Source organism: Ammospiza nelsoni, chromosome 1 (genome assembly GCF_027579445.1).
Source record: "Ammospiza nelsoni isolate bAmmNel1 chromosome 1, bAmmNel1.pri, whole genome shotgun sequence".
Lineage (NCBI taxonomy): Eukaryota > Metazoa > Chordata > Aves > Passeriformes > Passerellidae > Ammospiza > Ammospiza nelsoni.
This window is the reverse complement of record NC_080633.1, coordinates 65,028,926-65,051,255: the sequence shown is the minus strand read 5'-3', so window position 1 is coordinate 65,051,255 and position 22,330 is coordinate 65,028,926. Positions and strand designations below refer to the sequence as shown.

General features: G+C 41.9%; 1 protein-coding gene across 10 annotated transcripts in view; it reads left to right on the top strand.

Annotated features, from left to right (window-relative positions):
* Nucleotides 1-22,330, top strand: part of ATXN1 (ataxin 1) — a 215,453-nt gene that overhangs the window by 56,808 nt on the left and 136,315 nt on the right. For 9 of the 10 annotated variants that reach the window (XM_059471813.1, XM_059471863.1, XM_059471850.1 and 6 more), the window contains 2 exons: nt 3,876-3,998; nt 18,023-18,162. The gene's annotated coding sequence lies outside the window, so the exon portion shown is untranslated. The remainder of the gene's footprint in view (nt 1-3,875; nt 3,999-18,022; nt 18,163-22,330) is intronic. The other variant, XM_059471840.1, reaches the window with a different exon arrangement.

Here is a 22,330-nt window from a genome sequence, read left to right as displayed (position 1 = left end):
TCACATTTTAGCAATCCACTGTTCTCAACTGGCCTTGGCTCTGTCCTGTCACGTGCACTAGTACTACTTTTGCCCAGGCCCACCCCAGAACTGCTTGCCCTGGGGATGGCAAGGGAGGCTGGCAGTCTTGTCTGCCCCCCAGGCTTGGAGGTAGGTAAGCCTACACAAATCCAGAAATAAGAGAGTAGTCTTTCTCTGTAGCTTGTCTTAATTTCTCTCTTTACTTGAGTCTTTGTTTCCATTGCTGTGGTTTTTCGTCAGTTTTGATCACAGTCAAGTCATGCTAACATAGCGTACGTGCAGTTTACCTAGAATGGAAAATCATCTCAGTCCATTCAGCTCCAGCGGCCTTTTGAAAGAGGCCCCACTGTGAAATGAAGGAAGACTGGGGGAAAAGAGGCTTTCTACTGCTGGTATTTTATCAGACTGCTATTCTCTTGGTAGTTTCTTACAGTCCCAAGCTGGCAAGCAAGGGGTGGTGCCTTTCTCAGCTCTCACTAAAAACCAAAATATTTCTGCCTTTTAGTGCAGAGCAGCACAGCACCTGTTGTGTTCCTATGGTTCTAAAGCCAGAAGGCAGAGAAATTGATCCTGTAACTTTTGTCCAATTTTGTTGCTTTTGAGGGAAGTGCTGTGTTTTGAGGAGATGTGTGCTGAACAACCATCATTTAATTCTTGGGGGTTACTAGTAGTGTGTGCTGCAGCTGAGATAGGCTGCTGGATAGTCCTGGCTCAGTTTGGCATCTTTGCAGCTGGCAGGGTTAATGCTGTGTGTATGGGAGGAGGAAGGAGGATTTGTACTTCAGACCTGCCTCTGCTGGGAGCTAGAGAAGCCAAGCACCGCCTCATTTATTGCACCGGCAAGAGTGAAGGAGCTGACAAGATATTCCTGTAATTTGTTTGAAGCTGCATTCATTTCTCCAGAAGGGGGAGAGTGGAGTAGTCGAATGCTGGGAGGAATTCCCAGTCTAATTCAGGATTGTCCTTTTTCCCTGACTCCACAGACGCTATGAAGGGGCTGTCAGATCTACTCACATGTTTTGCAAAGTCCAGGATTATCTAGTTATTGAGTCAGTCTTTGTAAAGTGTGACCCAACAATTCTGTTTTAAGAGTTCACTGTTGGTTTTGATGCTATTTTGGTTACTGAGAAAATATTATAAATGCATGGAGGTGCAAGCCATGTGCATCTCATGACTGCAGGAAGCGCATAGATGTATGGCAGGCATGGTGCTCCTTTCTGATGGGGAAATTTGAATTTGGCTCACAGATATTATATTGTAACAAAAAAAGGATGTCAGAATGAGTTTCAAGTATTTTTGCGACACTGAATTTTTAGTGTTTTATCCTCTGATATATAAATTGTTACTTCTGTTTTTTTTTGAAAACCAGACTATTTCCTCTGTTGCAGTTACATTTGCTTTCTTTTGACAAACCCTGATTTGTTGCTCCTGTTTCTGTAAGGATCAGATGGGTAATGGAAGCTGTACAGCAACTTCATGTATGCTACTCGAGATAGTAAAATGCAAGCCTACAATAGGCCTTTTTTCAGCAGCTGTAAAGCTGTTGTGTGAATACAGTGAATCCATTCAGTGTCCCCCACGCTTGCTGGGAGCACCCTGGAGAAGAGAGTTGTACTAGTGAAATGACTATCCAGCAAAATGGTTTCAGAGGGGCAGGCTGATTACTCCTTATTTTGGTTTGCAGGGTCTTTTTCTGGGTATGTGAAGTTTTAGCCTGAGTTAAGAGATCTGTAACTTTCTATGACTTTCTCCTTCTTTCCAGGTTGTCCACTAAATCAGCATGGGAGTTCTGTTCCTTACATCAGTCCTCTGAGGCGGGGGAATGCTCTTATTTTTGTTGTAGAGACAGGGGCAGGGGAAATTTTGGGTTAAGTGACAGTGTGCATTAGGAGCCAAACACTCATGCTGTAGTTGTACTATAGAAGCTCAAGTGTCATTCAGAGCTATTTCAGCCTTTCAGGAAGTGTCACATAGCATTTGCCCATAGGTCATGCAAAAAAGCGTGGAGGATAGCTGGGAATCTGTCCATCAAACAGTTTTATTTGACTCTTTAAACAGAGCATTAAAATGTAAGTATGTAAAGTGAGAAAGGGAGAATTTTATGCTGGTTTTGATCTTTGGCCACCTTGTATTTGAGTTCAGGAAAAAAATGAGAGGCAGAACCTAGTTGATTCGGCAGGGTGATGCTCTGTAAGATAATCCCTTTAACACTTTTTCTTAAATTAAGAAGGGTTTCTAGGTAGCATGAGTCATGGACAGACTGTCCTCATTTCACTTTGAACTTGCAGCCTTCTCTGGACATGTGTCATAGATTTGGAGGACTTTGTCTGCTTCCTGCAAGTGGTAGGCTTGGCTCCTGCAGCCTTGACTGGTGTAGAGTGAGAGCAGGCTCCTTGAAGGAAGAGGCAGCACCATGTCAGCGGGAATAAGCATGGTGGAGTAGGGGCCTAGCTTGAGTATTTTGTACAATAAGCAGCTTTGGGGAGTGGTGACATAGGCACAGCCTTTGTACAGGTGTCAAGGTCCCCCTTATTTGTATGTTGTGGTCTGCTTCAAGTTTTGGGTTGTTCTCCTCCAGGGTGTGTGGGGGAATGCACTGTGGTGTAGAAAGCTGTACTTTTTGAAGTTTTGACCACTTTTCCAAAAGTTGTCTTTTTTGAGGTATATAAAGCCACAGAAGGCTGTGAATATTGTCTTCATTTCTTAATTAAAAGCAAGGGAAAATTATTCAGACCTGTCTGTTCTCGCCAAGGCAGAAAATCAAAGTGTTCTGGCTTACGTGCACACAAGGTCAAATCCTCTCGTTGTCATGTTGTGTAAATTTGTTGGCTTCAGTGGGGGTAACCACAGGTGTAACCCTGGGAACAGTTTCTTTCAGCCTTTTTACAGAACAAAAATGAATGTGGTTGTTGGTCCTAAAAATTGTTCATAGAGAAATAGCTGGGATGTTTGTAATCCAGAGAGGCCATGCAAATGCAAGACCACGCTCTCAGAGGGAACGTGAACTCTGCACTGGCTGGCAGTGTTTTCCTGCTGACAGAGCCTGGTTTGGAGTCTTACGTACTCAGCTGGCCCTTGGCCAAGCCTTCCTGCAGGTACGGGAGAGGGAGGAGGGTGAAACAGGGGGCGGTGAGAAACTGTTCTCGGTAGCAGCACTCGCTGAAAAGTCAAAAGCCTTCAGACCTTTTTTGGTGATGGTAGAAAATGTCAAAATTGATTGTATTAGAGACCTGCCACTTACACTGAACTCATCTACTTTGTCGCTCCTCCTCCCTTCCTTCCTCCCTCGACAGCTGGGCTGGGTTTTGTAGTGCTAATGCTGCATTGCTTCTCCAGCACAGCTACTACTTCCCCCACGCTGCTACTACAGAAATACTACAGGAACTCAGTGAAGACTGAGGGAGAGGGCTGTATATGTTCTATTAGTGATAGTAACAGTGATTGCAGGAATAAAACTGGGTAGCAGTTTAATACTTTACATAATGATTTTTCTTCTGGTTTGTGTTCTGGGTTTTCTTCAATTTTCGCTGCCATAACTTTGTGGAGTCTGGTATATCCTGGATTGTACTTTAAATGAATACTTTGTAGTGCGCTTATCTTATGGATTTTTAAAATGCCATGGTTTTGAGTGATCTAAACCAGTGTTTTATTTTTTTTTTGTTCACTTGGGTCTTTTTTAATTTTATTTTTTAAGTACAGCTCACAGAAGAGCTGTTGCTGGAGGAAGTTACCACACTTGCTTTAGATAATGAAACATACATGCAGAAAAGGTCAGGGATTTCCCCTGAGCCACCCACCAATTGCTTGAAATGACGTTTTCATTCTGAGTGTTTCTTTTTTTGTTTTTGTTTAAGATCCTGGAGCACAGGGAAAGAGTTTTAATGCAAAATACCAGAAAAAAAAGTCTGCAACATCTCCTGTGAGAGGGGAGAGAAAAGGAGATTAACAATTGCATCTTGAAACACTCATGATTTGAGGTAAGTGATTGAAGGATCTTGTCATAAGTTACAGTTAGTTTGTAATTAAATTAATCATTATTTACCTCGGAGTGTCATGATATTGTTGTTGAAGGCAATAAAAACAGACAGGAGAGGGAGGGAGAGAACGGTAACGGCAAACCCAGAAACAGCAGTAAAAATACGTAATGCACTTATCTTTTTGAAAATGAGCCCCATGAGTTCCAGTCCCACAAACTGGCAATCATTCTGACATTTATAAGGGTTAGGCCCTGTTTAAATCAATGAGGCTATTCTCTCTGAAAGTTAGGAAAGTTTGGAATCTATATCATATGGGAACTATTGAAGAAGATACAACACCCAGTCAGAAAAATGCATATACTAATCTCTTACTGTTGGTGATATGTCATGAGTAATCTGATTTTGCAGCATTCTTAAGTGATATTTTTATATTAAATACATAGTTCTCATTTTTATGTTTAAACACCTCATTGAAATACCAAACTTCTTAGCAAAGCCTGTGAATTCTATACCAGCTTTAACAATACATCTGCCTTAATTGCTTCATCAGTATGCCTTTGAACAAATGGAGTTTAACGTATAAAGAAAATAATGTCCCCTTTCATAACTAGAGTTGCATATTGCACTTGGATATTTGAATAACAACTGAACTAAATGTTCCCTGGCTGAGGCTGAATTGTGTTGTCAGAGTTAATTTTTTTTAATAAAGACAATGACGAGGCACAAGGAGAAGCTCACCTTTTCCCTCTAGTCTTATTTTTTGTTTGTTTTGTTTACATTTCTCATTAGAAAAGAATCAAACTTGAATCTAGTAAGGAGAAGATACTACAGTTGTAAAACTTTTAACCAATGAAAATGTTGCATAAATGAACACTAAAAAACACCAGCATCTTCCTTAAATAAAAATTTTAAATTATTTATTCTCTTCTGCCCCACAATTGTGCTGAAAGAGACAAAACTGCTGTAAGGAATCTGCAGAATCAAAAAGACACATATAACCTGAAAGAAGCAGAGTATACATTCCCATAAATGTGCAGAGAATTAAAACCTTTTGGCAAGTGGCATTTGCAGGCATATGTTGCTTACCAGATTTCAGAGGAGAGCAGAGCGTAGCCAAACCCTGGTGACTGCTCTGTATTTTGCTTTGTAGGAACAGAGCTATTAAGTTTCTTTTGAAATCAACAGGCCCACTGCAGAGAGCTAAATATTTCCTTTCTGGTCAGTGAACGGGGGCCATTGCTTGGGAGATTGTAGTGGTCCTGTAGGTATTTGTACTGATTTTTCTGAACAGGTCAAAAGTTTTTCAAATCAGTGTAGCCAACTCCTTTTCATGTGCAGGTCTTGCACTAGGGACTGTGATCCCAAACAGGAATACAGAACTCTTTCAGCAGGCACTTTTTGTAGTTGTGAAATGAGGTATTAGTGCAAACCTGTTTGAAGGCTGAGGTCAGGTAATGCCTTTCTCTCTGGGACAAGCCCTGTTTCAGGTGCAGGTGACAGTCTTGGCCAAACCAGTGAAAGAAATGCTCCTTTGTGGGATCACCCTCAGCCTACCTTTGCTTTCTGTCCATCCCACTCTCTTGGTTCTGTGGAGCATAAATCAAAATGCTTTTATTGCTGCCTTCTTTTCATCGATGTCAGGCCAGGATAAGGCGCATGATTTTCCTTTCACAATTGCCTTCTTGTTGCTCTCTGAGGAAGCGCACGTTGAAGTTCAGGAAGAGGTATTTTGTAGCATCTCTGTGGCCTTTATAGTAATTTTATCAGCTCTATGTTACGCTCAGAAAATCGTTGAGGTTGTTTTTAGCTTTTTTTTTATCACAGAGTGCAGGAGCTCATTGTCAGAGTATTTGAGGGAACCTCTTTGGTGCCAAAAGATCCATATTAGGATATATTAAATTGCACCGCTATCCTTCTCCTTTCTTATTTTTTTTCAGCATGTGGAGCAATAATGCCCCCATTTGTGTGCATGGAGAAGGTCCTGTGGTATATGCCAGGGAGTTATGTGGGTGCTGAGCTGAGCAGGCAGAGAGACTGACTCTCTGCTGCTTTGTATTTTGCACTGGGAGTGAACACAGGGGACCGAGCCTGCCCAGATTAAACACATGCCTTTTTTGTTTTGCTCTTCATTCAGCTGTCAGCATGCCATGTTCAGATGGCAGTGATCAGTCACAAATTGTCCCCTGACCATGCTCCTCAGCTCTCCTGAACCATTAGTTTTGTGGAGCTCTTCAACAAAGATGGCACTGGTTCGATTTCCCCACCCCCTCCCCTGGCTAATGGAAGAAGACTTTGTTTGTTTGTTTGTATTTCCCCTCTAATCAACTGCATTAGATCCCAAAGCAACTTGTGTTAAGTGGAAGTGAGGCTTTGATAATATGTGTGCTTGCTAGAGACTTAAGATTTTTTTTTTCTCCACCCCCAGTATGTGGATCTTTTCAATGGGGTGCCGCTATTGTGAATCAGAAGGAAAGTGCATAGGCTGCCAAACACATAATAAAATTATTCTTTTGTTTCAGTATGTGTGTGTGAGCCTTTGTAAAGAGGAGGTGGTGAAGACAGAGAAGGGAGACCTTCAATGCATGGAGGCAGGAGAGTGCAGTGGCACAGTGCAGGGCAGCACTGTGGCGAGATGTGGCCGTGCCAGTGCCACCGTGCCCCTTCTGCTCTGCTCTGGTGGGCACTGCCCGGGACTCACACTGTCACACTGCATGTCCCAGGAAAATGGGTGAAGTTTGCACAGCCATTCACTATGCTGCCTGTAAACCACATAAGGCAAAATATTCAAAAGCTGTCATGTTTCCATTGCTTTCCCTAAACTTCCAAAAGAGTGATGGAAAAATGAACTGTGCCGATCCTGTCCGTCCTCACTGTGAGGCTATTTATTGTAAAGGATGTATAGTATAGTTAATTTCAGTATGGAGTACATAAGAGCTTGAACCAAAGCCTTAGATCCAAGCCCACCAGCAGCTTTGCAAAAGGCAGGATCCAGAGCTGAAGTCAGTGGTTCACACAGTTTCTAGCAGAGAGTGGTTTTAAGTTACTTCATGAAATGGGAGTAGCCAGGAATTTTAGACTGAGGCTTTTAAACAAGTTTTTGACTTTTTCTCACCCACCATTCTCCTCTGCCTTAGAAGGTTATTGCAAAAGCACAGAAGCTATTTTCTCCTAGCCACTGTGGCCAGGACACACCAACTTAGGGAAAGGAGAAAGGCCTCTGTGGTGGTGACTGTTATACAGCCAATTGCTTTTTTTCCTGAGTATTTTTTTTTCTTCTACGGAGTTAGACCACTCTTCTGGATGGAGATCTTTGAAATCACAGTGGAGGCTTTGGAAGTAGGATCCTGAAATTCCAAAGACATCAAGAAATGATTTATCACCCTGGCATGGAACAAATCAGGCCACAGTGGCTGGACTGCCACCTCCTGAAAAGTCCTGTCTTGAGATACCATAGCTGAATTACAGACATGAAAAATTTCAGCATTGTAGACAAGAAGTCCATAAGGCCCAAATTTTTCATTTCTTGCTAGATATGTGGTTCTGTTTTTATACTCTCCCTTTTCTTTTGCCCTTGGACACAACATTTTAGGCTTTTCAGTCTCTAGCTGTGCATGCACTAGAGAGGCATCTGGTTATGTGTTATTTTACACATCTGTTACGTACGTCAGAGAGTCAAATCCAGCACCCAGAGACTTAATGTGTATTTGCAGTACTCCCTGTGGGACTTTGAATCCTTCATCCAATGAATTGCTTATGAGGATACAGTATTTCAATCTAGTGCATATATTACTGCAGTTTATTGCATATATATTGCACATATATACAGTACAGTCTCCTTTGTATTTGGCAGAGAAATCTGGTGTGGGAAAGATGAGAAGTGCAGGTGAACTGGGAAGTATTTAGGTATGGCAGTTAGCTTGCTACCTCCTGAAAACATATCTCTGGTTGGCTGCATGAGAAACAGTTTTCATCATGGTTTGAATATCTCTAAAAGGTGCCCCAACAGTGTTTGTGTATTTCAAACTTAACTTCGGGCTTGTTGGACAGTGGGCCAAATACCTGAGGTGGAATTGGTAGCTGAGGCAAAGCTCAGGCTTTGCAGTTTTGTCTGGAGAATCTGTACTATTTGCAGGCTGTACAGGAAGCACGAGTGTCATGGCTTGACCCCAGATGACAATCAAGTGCTATGTAGCTACTCACTCCCTGTACCCCACAGTGGGATGGGTAAGAGAATTGGGAAAAAAGTAGGTAAAACCCCTGTGGTGAGATAAGAACAGTTTAATTATACAACAATGGCAAAAACAGTAACAACAGTAGTGGTAATGATGATTATGATGATGTAATGAAAAGGGAGGCAACCAGAAGAGAAAGAGAAATAAAATGTGAGAAAGACAAGTGACACACAGCATAGCTGCTCACGAGCCAGTGACTGATACCCAGCCTGTCCCCAAGCAGCCATCAGCCCCTCCTGGACAACTCCCCCAGCTGACAGATTGAGCAGGATGCTCTATTGTATGGAATATCCCTTTGGCCAGTTTGGGTCATGCTCCCTCCCAGCTTCTTGTGTACCTCCTTGCCAGCAGAACTGGGAAAATGGAAAGTCCTTGACTACTGAGCAACTAAAACATGAGTATGTTATTAACATTATTCTCATGCTAAATCCAAGACCCACAAAACTTACAAGCTACTAGGAAGAAAATTAACTCCATCTCAGCTGAAACTGGTTAGCTGAACCTGCATTAGTTAGGGTTTCTGCTTTGCTTTTCCCTCTGATTGCTTGTTCTGCAAGTACATTAAGTTTGCAGAAAACATGTAACTTCTTAAATGGTCTTTTTTTATGATCCATGCAGAACCCAAATTTGGTAGATGTGTTCCTGCTTAGGGCTGTTCATTAGTGTGCAATGCATGCCAGTGAGCAGATGGACTTACCTGTTAATTTTTGGGGTTTTTTGTTTGCTGTGGTGGGACTGCCCTCTGTGCTGGCCATCCTTGGGTACAGCAGTCAACATAAGCATTGCTGATAAACTTGTGTGCGTGTTTTCTCCCCTTCTGCTGACCTGTAGTGGAGCTGCTGCTCACTGTCTGGGGAGGGGAATGGTAGCCATCACAATGGCACTGTATGCCAACCTCTGCTCTGAGAGCCCCTGGCTAGGCCACTGTTCAAACCTGCTGGCTGTTAACAGGGGGCTGGGTACCACAGACATTAGTGCAGGGGAGCTGGGATGGGGGAGATTTTATTGAATCCAAGACAATGTGAAAATTGCAAAGATTTGGCAGAAGGCAACCTACAGCAAGAGGGAGAGTGCAGAGTGAGCATCATGATTCCCTTCTGCTGGAGGGCTCAGCAGCTGGAGCCCATGTGGGAGCATTTTGCTGCTGAGCAGTGGTTCTTTGTGCCCTGATGGAGCCGTGGGTGTCAGGAGAAGGCATCCCAAGGGTTCACCAACCCCGTGGCCCACTCTCCCTCTGCAGTGGGGAGTCCTTTGGCAGCCCTCTCCTCCGCTGGCTCTCTGCGACGCGGCTGCTGTGGGCAGGGTGCTGCAGCTGCTTGTTTGAAATGATAATATTTTATGCTGTTACTGCGGAATACTGCAGTATTTTTTGTAATTGTGGGCTGCAGGCCAGTAATGTACAATAACATTTTGCTCTTCCTGTGCTGTTGCTACTGTAGGCATTTGTTCCAATTTGGGCTGCATTTGGAGGACTTTCTTTTTCTTTTTTTTTTGTTTCTTTTTGTTGTTTCTAGATGCTACTTGTTATCTGTTGTGGATATTTTTGGAGTATTCATTTCTCCCATGTATGTCCATACAAATCTATCTGAGAAAGCACTTCAGAGAGTAGCAGTCTCTATTGAACAAGCAATTGTTGTGGCTTTCACAGAATTACATTTTTTTGAAAGTATGAGGCAAGAACGAGATGAAGATTGCTTTTTAAGTTTAAAAACCATTATGGTTTTAAAAAATATTTGAGGCAGATAGAAAGCAAAGCCTTTCTTTGACTGATGGGGGGTATATTTAGCACTGAAGTCCCCATCTGTACCTGGCTGTAGGTGATCAAAACCTCTGGGATGGCAGAATCTGGGAGGCAGAAGTTTTAATGATTCTCTGCAGCTTTGGTTTTAACTGTTAATTTAAAAAAAAAAAAAAAGAAAGAGTTTTCAGAGGAAAGTAATCATAACTTGGAAGAGGGTCAGTAGTGTTCATGCCAGTGATTGTTTATTAATGTGGTCATGGTCTGGAGATGAAACTTTTGTGAAAGGGAAATTCAAGTCCTAGACATCAGAGCTCACAACTAGTCAGCCTGCATGAAATTCATTTCTTTCTGGAAGGTAGAGGTTGAGTCCAAAGGAAACGAAGAAGGTACAACACAAAGGATACAATTAATTTGTTTTTGGGAAAATTTGGAATAGAATAGAGTGTGCTATATGAAAAGGATTGCACTTTTCTCACTTGTAATTTTAGTGTCCTATTACTGTGCTGACTCACTAAATGACTTCAGTCTCAATCTGCATTTGGTTTAAATTACTTTAGAGGCCTGCATTTGTATGCTGCTCTGTAAAGTAATTCTCATCTGTAATCCAGATTTTTTTTCCTTTTGTTCGGCATTTCAACTGACTTGTCTCTTTTCATTTTCCAGGTCTCTGTTTTACTAACATTTGAAAGCAATCTCTCTGTGTGCCTGCTTGGGCCCTGCAATTGGCAAAAGTAATTTTTCAGCAACAGATAGAACAAGGAATGAATCATTGCTTTCTGCCTTTCCATTAAATTACCTAAACCACTACTCATAAATATTGCTTTATGTATGGTACAGCAGCATGATTATCTCACTGCATTGATGGAACAGTGCTGGAAGTGAATATAATTTTTCTTATATTACATCTTTAATGAGCTTCAATTAAAAATAGTGTGTTGGCGTGCCAGAGTAGATGTGTTATTCTCAGAACTTTATTGAAGCTGTTTTGCCTGTTAGATTTGGTTGACATTGTGTTGTTCTGAAAACCCTGGTGGACATGATGTTATTCTGAAAACCTTAAGAATTAAACAACAGAAAACCAGAAAAATCTGCTTTTCTAGGTGAAAGGTGACAGGACAGTAAAATCTAGTGACTGGAAAGATTCAGGTCTTTACTGAGTGGAAAAGCTTGCTTTTTGTCTGTCTTTGAGGATGATTTTTTAACATACAGTTAAAAAAAACATTCACAAAGCAGTAGGATTCTGCAGAGCTCCAGTTAAGTCCCTGATGACTTGACACCTGTGGCAGCAAGTCTGAGTCACAGATAGCAAAAAGCTGTGAAGCCTAATACTCTCAGTATTCAAAAACATACCTACGTAGGAGTTTAATTTCAAGTACCTCTTTTAGCTCTGGGTTCCCCCCCCAGCCCAACAAATTTTAAGAGTCATTCTTAGAATTTTGCAAAGAAAAATTTTCCCAGCACTTGTGGATTTGTGAAGTATTGACATCACTTAGAGATCAGAAAATAGCTCTGTCAATTTTAGCTTGACGGCATTCCATTCTCTGCTCCAAAAACCTGAGGAATTACAATGGATGAGTCAAAGTTTTCTTGGAATTTTCTTCCCTCCCCTCTCCCCTGCCTTGTGCAATTCCATGGCCATTTTTAGCATTGAGGGCAGCTCTCCAAAGAATGTCTGTGTGCTTGAACTGTGATTTCTTGAAAGTCCAGAACAAAATAGAGTTGTGTCAGATGACAAAAGTCATTCTATGTTTCTACACATTTTTGTAGTATTACGTGAGCTTTATTGAAGAATCCACAGCAACTGGCAGGAGATGTCTGATAGAGAGGTGTTGCATCCTCAGCAGCATGAAGATTTCACTATCATGCTGCTTCATTATGTTGTGATGAGTTTTTGCTTAATTATTTCTGTGTTTTATCAGCTGTTCTGAGAGAAGTAGCCTGACAGAACAAATTATTGGTGATTTGGGAGACTTGGACCAGCTTGAAGCACTTGTTGACACCACAGCATCCTTCTGTCTTTGCCTCAGTTTGAAAACCAAGGATTATGTATTTAATGTACTTTAGCAGGATGCTGAGAGTGGAAATACTAAGGACAAAGAATTGTGGGGGTACTACTGTTACCTAAGTGATGTGGTATGTTTAAGATAAACAGTGTTGTCAGCTGTTCTTGGCAAAATCCCTGGGGTTACAATGAGTAAAATTTTAACTCTGAACGGGTTTGGTTTTTTTTAACTTGCGGAAGTGGCCTGTATCATGCATATTCTAATGTGTCAGAGTGAATGTGTGAAGTATGAAACTGCTGAAAAGAAATGTGAGGGGGAAGACAGGTTAAAGTGGTTGTAAATGGAAGATCTGTGTATTTTACTTCTGCACTAGATAAGTATTTTACTTAAAATTGGGCAGAAAAAGCAAAAAGGGACATGAAAAAAATGCAAGTGTCCCCTTAAGAGCTGCTGTGTCAAATTTGAAGAATGATTTGAATTGAGTCATTAAAGTGTGAAATGGAGGGATTTTATTTCTGCTTTAAATTATGCATCTCAAATTAACCTTAGCTATGGAGTCTCTGCTGACGCCCCCGTAATGACACATTATTGGTACTAATGGCTTCTCTGTGACTTGAGATACAAACAGACATCCTAGACAGAAACATTTCGGCTTTGAACTAAATAAGACGCACGGTGAGCATTTCTACCTTGGGTTTTAGTTGCAAAGGCCTGCTCACCTGGTGCTCAATGAGCTCTTTTCAGTTTCCATACACTGCTCCCCATCCTGGCAGGCAAGGGTAGCTGAATGAAAACCTGCTTCACAAGCTTTGAAGAGCAGGAGAGCAAAAAATATGGAGTGAATGTGAAGCCTGTCCAGACACTGAGCGCTGCAGGGAGCCAGAACAAAGACAGGGATGTGGGTAGTGGTCAGGGAGGGGGAACTTCCAGTAGATTATAATCTCGGGAGGAAAAGGCCCCAAGATTGTGAGGGAAATGGAGAAGAGATGCCAGGGCTTAAGGAGGAAGTTGCTAAATAAGGGAGGGGTGAGATTATAACATAAAATAAGCAGCAGAGGTTAGTCAACCCTTTATGTGCCTCCTGACGTAAAAAGGGAGTGTATCTGTGCAGCTCTGTGCACTCTCTTTTGAAGCTCATTATCATAATTTGAAAAATTCCACCTCTACGCAGAATCACTCATGGGCTTTGCAGCTTTTTTGTGCTGTTGGTGTCTCTCCTGGGACAAGGATGGTACTTACTACTTCAGTGCAGCTACTGGGTAGGCAGAGTGAACGTGGCTGTGAATAAGTGAGACTGGCATTGCCTGGGGTGCTGGATACAGAAGGTGCACAGAATTTTACATGCCATTGAAAAAAGAGGAGGGGCTTGGCTAGGCAGGCCCAGAATTTAGACCCTGACATGTCTTCCCAAGGATATTCACTAGCTCATTGCTTCATCCTAGTTTTCTCAGTGGAATGTTAATATACACGATTGCCTCCCCTTCCAAGCTGCAGTGCTGGGAATTTGCCTGTTGGCTATGGCAAGAGTGATGGAGAGGTGCCTCTTCCCCCTGGCTGTGTTGTGTGGTGTGTTACAAGGCTGTGTGACATTATGTGACTTTCTCTATGGATCTGCTCTCAGCAGAGAGTGCTGTGGAGTAATAATCTTGTGGTATTGTGGATCCAAAGCAGGACAGCATTTGACTACTTAGAATCAAATACTAAAAAAAGTATTCAGAGGCCTTCTTTGTATTTCTGCAAGGAACCACATTCCTGAATTGGGTTCCAAGAATTAAAAAGAAAAAAAAAAATGTAGGTGTGCAATACATCACATTTACTAATGCATTAGAGATATTTATATGAATAATTAAAACACCATTTAGAATTGCCACAGTAATAGAACAAAATGTGTTTTGTCACTTTTCTGTTTCTTTTTGTTGATTGATCAATTTATTGATTTCCTCCATAACTTTAGAGTAGGTATCCTGAACATTACAGTAAATTAGCAAGACTGTGCTTTTTAATAACCTGTTGAAAGCATTAATGGAATGAAAAGAAGTCAGAATTTGGTAATAAAGATCTGAAACCAGAGACCTAGAACACATATCTAGTATTTTGCATCAATTAGGTTTGTAAAATATTAGAGGCTTTGTTTGTACTACCTGTTAATTAAAAAGAAAAAAGTATTTTATATTCATTATGAATAGCCTAATAGCACATCAGAAAAAAAGGGAAAAATTAGGCAACAAGCTACCTTTGTATCTGACTTTCTATTGTATTTATAGTTAACTTTGGGCTGGTTGGAGTCAGTGGGAACATGTGTGGGATGGAGGACAGAAGTTTACTGTTAAAGAGACCACAGTCCTTCTGAATCCATTTGTGAAAAAGTAGTAAACTTCTGAAACTCAGGTCTGGAAAACAGACAGGTGTTATCCAAGATACTGAGAATTAGGAATTATATTAAATTTCACACACATACGCACACAAAATATTTGTGCATTTCTTAGCTCAGCTTTCTTCTGGGTTATATCTTTGATTTTTCCTTACTATTTGAATTTAGTTTGTTAACCTGTTTTGTCGTATTTTTTCCTACCTTCAAAAAAAACCTGCTTTATGAATATGCTAGAATGTGCACTTAACAAGAACCCTTAGCAATTTTTAAGTCAGTATTGTTCTGATCCCTTTTCAGGGCTGTGTTTCTCTGTTTTCCAGCTACAATGGACAATTTGTTGTAACACTTGGATTAGCTTAATATGTTTTCTTTGGTACTGTTGTTCTAGCCAAGCTTCCAATATGTGATTTCATATGCATTTTTGGGGGCAGTTTTGGATGCCATCAGAGGCTTGTGTTTCTGCCTCCCCATCCATTGGTGATGTCCAGACTTCAGTGAGGAGAAAGAGGTGATCTGGCAATAGTCACAGTCTGTTAGTCCAGGTTTTAGCTCTGGTTTGAGGAAATGGTTACTGCTCCAGGCTTCATTTGAGGTGCCTTACTCTGTTGCCCTAATACAAAGTAAGCGATAGAAACTGTCTGCTGCACAAGGGGATATAGAATATATCAATATTAATTAAATATTGAGATATGAAATCATGCATGAAATCATTCCACTTACTGTTCTTGGTTGTCATACTGACAGTGACTATAAATGAAGGATATTAGAGGGAGAAAAAAATCATATTATTTCAGTTAGTTTATTTTGTGCCTACCTGACAGCCCTCTGTGTATAGTCAGTTACATGATTTCTTGGGATAGCCAGATTTTTCTTTATATGTGTGTAGCTCTTTCAGCTACAGGGGAAAGAGAATACTTAATGATCAGAAAATGTGTCTGTAAAGCCAGGAACAATTGTCTGCAACCTCAAGAAGATATCTAAGAGCATGTAACTGCTTTTTACTCATCTTCCAAAAGCAGCTCAGTTCCGGAATAACGCTCTCTTGGGCTATATTTCAAGATGGTATGATTATTCTCAGACAGGAATTATAAGGATCGATAGCAAACCCAACACATTCTTTCTTTTCATGACAGATTCGCTGATTGCCACCAGAGCAGTAATAATGCACTGGTCAGCATAAACACCAGAAACGGTAATCATGGATTTTTGTCTCCATCTTAACATGTGTTTAAGGTTACACAATGTGTTGTGATGGGTTTGCACCCACAGGTCATGAGGAAGGAGAATTGTTTGATCTGCTCACCTTCCCTTCTCTTTTGCTCTTATGCTTCCTCGAGTTGGGGCCGGGCTGTTTGGTGTCTCTCCAGGGACAGATCAGGGCAGAGAGAGCATGCCTAGCCAAAGAGATAAGAGAAAGGTCATTTTGAGATACCAGTGGTTTACATGCTGTGGGTTTTCTTTGTGTGTCCTATTTAGGAAGTAGTAATGACCAAGACTTTCCATGGGCGCGTGTCAGGAGCCCTTCTGCATTGGGGTTTTGGTGGAGCTGAGTGCAGGGTTACTTTTCCTCAGTGGAAGGCCCTGGGCTTTTGCTGTGTTTTGGCAGCTTGACATGGCAGTGGCTAGGTAACCTGTGTGTATGAGTTTTGGTTTTTATTTTTTTTTTTGTTTTGTATGTGCCATCCTCAATTTACTGAAGCTCTGTGACTTTTTAACCTGCTGTCTATGGGCTGTTGTTTTACAAGCTCATTAAGGTGGTGAGGATAGTGATGGCAGCAATCCTGCCCCCCTCATGGGTGCTCATTAGATGGCTTCCTTGTGCTGACATAAGCGTTGTGTAGTCATGCTCTGAGCTGGGTCTGGGAAAGGATCCAAGTTAAAAATAATCCCTGAAAAAAAAAAAAAAAAAAAAAAGAAAGTTTCAGCAGGATCTGTTCCTGGATCTAGCTCGCCATCATTCTCATGCTGGCCTGGAAAGTGTGAGGGTTTGTACTGGCACAGAGGGAGGTGAGGAGGAGCAGCTGGGGCAAGGTGGTCAGGGGTGTACTGCTGGCAGCAGGGATGCTGCCTGCTTGTATGGTGTCAGCCTGAGGAAATGGGGCTCTTGTCAATGCGCTGCCTGTCTTTCCTTAAGTGCATTGCCCAGTAACTTCCAAAGCTGTGAGGCCAAATTTGCCTGAAAAGCAGTGTTGAAGGGGTGAAGGTCCCCTGAGCTCAGCGATTTATGGTGTTTGGTAGGCAGACCCAGATCAATTCTCCCCATTTGATGAAAAGTTGTCATCTGGGGCTCAGCTGCTGACCTCATCAGGCCTCCTCTTGTGGCACAGTCCCACTGTCCCAGTTTGGGTTGAATTGTGCCCGTTTTGCCATGGGGCTGACTTGAATAGCTGATGGGAGGAGAACAAAGTGCTGTCTGCGAGTGGCTCTTCATTTCAAGGGGCAGGGATGGTTCATCTTGGGGATCCTGACTGCACAGGGGTGCACATGTCCAGTTGTGGGGTGGTTTTTAAATTTGGTTTTTGTTAGTTTTTTTTTTTTTTTTTTTTTTATTCTGCCTAGGTATCAAAATTCCTGGAAGCTGGGATAGTTGGGAGGCAAGACTCCCTTCAGTTTTCTCAGTGTGGCTGACTGTTTAACCCTGAGGACAAACAAGTCTTTCTAGCTGCACCTCTGCATAGCTTCCCTTGACTACCAGGTAGCATCTTTGTGCCCTGCTCGGTCCAGGTTCTGTCCCCATAAGGCTGTGCTCTTCTTCTGTGGTTGTGCCTGGGTTTCACCTGGCCAGCCTGCCTTGCTGCACGGGCAGCCTTGCTCTGCACCACTGCTGAGGAGCTAAGATAAAGACACATTGTGGTTTCCTGCTGTTTTGCTTTGTAACCAGTCCACTGGTAAATATAGCTTGTGTGTGGTTATAAATTCATTCTCTTATTATGGGTGGTTGTTGTGCAATAATTATGTAGAAATTACAACCGAGAATTGTTGTGGATTTTTTTTTTTGTTTTGTTTATTTATTTCTTTTTGTGCTTGATATGCCCTGCAGTGAGAAGAACAGCCTTTGGTTTCTGCCCTAACAAAGACAAGGCCACAAGCAGGTGTCAGCCTTTGGCATGGACACAGGCACCATCTAGCAGGCTGCTGACTTTTCTGTGGCTCTCTTTGTGTGGCGAGATGAGCAAGGGAAATTGGGATCTGCGCTATTTGGACTCTCTTTTATTTTTCCTTGCTTTACTCTGTGGGTAGACAGGCTGTCCTTCCCTGCAGGTTTGGTACTGTACACGTGTTTATTCTGAAATGAACCCATCCTGTCTCTTTGGAGGTGTTGGCTGTACATTTCCCAAAGCCCTGTATCTCTGGCAGCTTCCAGCCCTGCTCTCTGGCCAGTCCTCTGGGTCCTGGGCTGAGGCCGTAGGGCTCGGGGTCTCTGCCCCATGCAGAAATGCTCAGGTTCTGCTCCCCAGAGGTCTGCCCTTCATATGTGGGCCCCCTCCCGTGATCCCTCCTTCTGTTCAGATGTGGAATTAAAATAAGTCTGGGGGTTTTGTTGATTTTTTTCCCTCCTGTTTCTTTATTTAAAATTCCACTCAAGCAGATCCAGAACAGCGCTTGTCCCTGCTGCGTTCTCATTTTCCTCTCATCCCTCCTTTAATTTTACATTATTCCCTGCACTGTGTTTGCAGGCCATATGTGTCCTTTGAACTCTGAAGAAGCTGTGCCAAAAGGAAGCCTTCTTCTCCTCCCCTCCTCCCATCGCGGAGCCGCTCTTAGATAATTGCAATTAGTAGACAATGCGGAGCGGACCCAAATGTGAAGTCCATGGGTGAGTGCCTGCAAATTTCCTGAGAGCTTCAGAAACGCTTGCGCTCGGTCTCTGCTTTAGCCCTTTAACCCCGCAGCAGTTCCCCGAGTCCCCAACAGCTCTGGGAGGTGTTTGCAACCCGCGTTTTCCTGCGGCGTTCCTGGCGGGGCACAGCCGCTGCTGGAGCCTTGGCACGGCGCCGCGGCTCAGGCGGGGACTCTGCTCTGAGGGAGGTGGAGCCGCCCTCCCGCCCGCCCGTCCTTGTGTCACGGCCCGGGGAACAAGTGGCTGCGGCAGCCCGGGCTCTGGGAGGGAGGGGGACAAACCCTTCTCCCGGGGAGAGCTGGGCAGAGTGGGGAAAGTAAAACTCACCCCGTTAAACAAGAAGAAATGGGAGAATTCCTTCTTGTCTTCCATAAGGTGCGGGGCAGAGGGACTGCTGCTGCTCCGGGGCTTACCATCAGCTGCTGGCTCGGCCGGAGCGGTCGCTGACAGGCTGGGCTTTGGCCAGCCTGGGCTTTGGCGTTTGAAAAACGCCAATCACTTGGGTTCTTTTAATTTTAGAAGTTTAATAGTAATAAAATGGTTATAAAAATAGTAATACAATTAGAGTAATAATAATTTGGATAATTTGAATTAGGACAATATGAGACAATAGAACCAAAGAGTTACGGACGTCCGGGTACCTTTTCCTGGGCAGCACGAGCCCGAAAAAGGACCCCCGCTAACAAAGGATTAACCCTTAAAAACAATAGCCTGTTGCATATTCATGCACATCATACATGATGCCTAAATTCCATTCAAATACAGGATTCTGTCTGGTCATCATCAACTTCTTCCTCTGAATCCTAACAGCGCCTTCGAGGCGGGAAGAAGTTCGTTTCTTCTGATAAGAGGGCAATAAATGCTCTTTCTCTGAAACATTTAGGTGTCCTGTGGCTGCTATTTCGCTTCAAGTCCTTTCTGTAAAAAAAAGTATCCTACATAGCATAGTTTCTATTTTAACATTTTTTATAACCTAAAACTATATTTAACACACTACTTAAGAGAATTAATACAGCATTACTTTCTAACACAACACATATAATATTCATTTTAATATCTGCGAAAAGCCAATCATATGATACGCATTTTTCACAGCGTTCAAAGGGGATGTCCTCCATGGTGAAGGGTGACAAGTGCCTTTTGAGTCCCTTCCCCCTTTAGCCTCTGAGAAGTGTCTTCTGTGTTAAACCAGGTTTCTGACCTCATTTCTCAAAGGAGTTTTAAATGAGGAGAAATAGGAGTATTAATTAGTGCCCCGTTAAGTACTTGTAGTCAAGTATGATAATTTTCTTGAAAGGATAATGTATTAGATGAATAAAAATACTCTCCATTAAAAAATGAATACAAAGTCATTTTAAACCACAAAGATTATTGTACATTTCTGAAAAATTAATGTGATTAAAGCAAAATTTATTTAATAAATTAAAAAGACCCTGTAAGGCCGTTTAACTTGTTGGTCTCATATTAATTATTTTCAAATATATTGCTAGAGAACTTCGACCTTACCTGCAGGGATGGGAAGTGATTTCTTCTCTCACTTCATTTTTTGGCTTGTAATTATTAGGTCTGAGTTGTGGGTGTGGTAATTTTCCCTTGTTTTGTGGGAGCTTTTTTGTTTGTTTGTTTTAGTGTTGTGTGGGTTTTTTTGCTGTTCTGATGTCTTTCTCAGAGATTGGCCACAGCAAAAAACCAGACCCTAGACAGTGATCAGAAATTATATGGAGATTTCCTTGATGGATTTAGTTAATATAACCTACTCATGTGCTGCTGTCTGGATTTGGAGCTGAGAAAACTCCAAATTGCTGAATATTTTCAAGGATGTTTCCTCCTGTTTGATTTGCCTGTGATGTGATATAGATTGTGTCTGCTGGGATTACATAGACTTCCTTCAGCTACTTCATTTGACTTCACACAAGTTATATTAATTTTTTCCACACACAGTTTGCCCCGTAAATTATTTTTTGTTTAGGAGCTTCCTTAGCTCTCTACTGAGCTTTACACACTCAGCTACCTAATGAGAATGGCTCTGTATGTTGTGCAAGACAATAAAGTATATGGTTGGAGCTGGACATATAACCCAGTTCTATGGGTTTGCCTGGTTATTTATGAAGTTTATCTATTGACTTAGGGAGGACATAAAAAGCTCAGTGTAAAACTGGGTTTAAAAAGTAGCCTGTTTTAAAAACCTTGGGTTTTGTGGAACTAGGAATGAAGACACTTCTTCACCAGTCTCATCAAAAACGTTGCAAGTATTTTATCCCTTCTTGCTTGGCACATTCTCCTGTTGGGGGTATCTACAGGGCAGGTATTTGGCATGTGATTCTCCCCAAACTCTTGTTCCCTGTAACAGGTCTGTGGTACAGGTTCAGAGAATGCTAGCGGTAAGTTCTTAAGGTCTCCTAGTTTACAATTTGTTATAGTTTAGGTACGCGAAATCCATGTGAAATTTTGAAAATATTCTTCCAACTGACCAAAAAAATAGAGAATTTGGGTACCATACAATGTTCTCTCAGGTGCCCTCTGAACTTTCAGGCTATTTGATGATGGTGACTGCTGATTTTTTTTTTAATTTACAGCACATATTTAATATTTTCTGTCTTTAAGAAGATAGCCTTTGCATCTGATTCTGAAAATACACCCTTGTATTTTACTTTCACCTTTTCTCTTCTTGTCCTATTGCAGCTTTGACAAGCTTGTGCTACTGAGATGTTGATAACTTCCTTGATTTCTTACCAGAAGAAAAAGGTATTTCTCTCAGCAGAGCCCTTACAGGCTACACATGTAAACAAGAGAAAAAAATTTTACTTGTCTTTAGGACACTAGCAGAGCCTGCAGTGGTTGGATAATTGACTATTGGAAGCCTTGAGACATTTCTTTTGTTTGAGGAGGTGATGGTGGCTGGAGCTCCTTGGTGGTGTATGAAAATAGCCCTGGACTTCAAGGAGCTTGTTGTTTGTGTTAAATGGTGCTCACATAAATGCATGGGAGTTGTTACGCTGTTTATACTATACCAAGTGCCTCCCAAGATGAATGGTCTGTACTGCCATAATGTTTAAAAGTATGATTATTAGTCTTTTCTGGTCTTAAATGATACCAAATCTATCCCCTGAAAATTACCTTGAGAATCCTGTTAGTACAAATATTCTCATTTTCAAAGCCACCTCCTCAGGTTACAGCTAAACCGAGCGCCTGACTGGCAGCGCCATGGCTGCTGTAATGACACCTGCAGGTGTGGCTATGGGGATGTCCCTGTGCACAAGCCATTTTGCGTGGCTCCCACTGTGCTGCTTGCCTTCCCTTGTTGTTTGTGTGTATTTTCCTCACCACTCACAGAGGGCACAGTCAGACTTTTTAATAATGTGACACTGCAGCTATAAATCTGTCAAAATTGCAAGGGCATAACAAAGAGTAGATCTGACCAATGGCACTGTTATCTTTTCCTTTGTATTTCCCTGGAATTCTAGCTGACAGCGGCCCTTAATACAAATTCGTTATTTGCAAGGAGCTCTGTTTAAGCTAGCAAATTATTGTGCCAATGTGTGACACTAACCATGCTGCAGAATAAAGAGCAGTGAAGTATTTATGATGCTAAAATAATTTCAGGTTATGTCTTTTTTTTTTTTTTCCCTTTGTGTAATTTTGCTTTTATTACTAGTGCTGAAATGGTTCTTGCAGTGCAAGTGAGAAAACCAGACTGAACCTCCTGTTTTTTTGTTGGGCTCCCAGCTGGAAATGCCTCTCTCGATTTTCCATTGATAAAAGTGTCACAAAGGGAATCCAGAACAGAGGAATAGGCGGAAATAGAACAATGCAAAGTCTTGGACTTGAATCACAAAGAAAGTTAACTAATGTAGATACGGTACTGGATGAGCTGCTGTTCCTTTCATGACCAGGTTCATTTACCTGTGGTCTTAGTATTTGTGGCTGCCCTCAAAGCCATGTAACAAATCAGCTATTTATTCTCTCTTTGCTGTGGAGGCTCTTTAAAAGGATATTGCAGAGCATTTTCTTCTCCCCCTTCCTATGGACTGCTTTATTTGACCTTCAAGAATTTAGAGTCTCAACAGGGGCTAGAAAACTCACATACAAGAACGCTTTTATTGTTAATCTATAAAATATGTCTTTCACTAATAAAATAAAGATG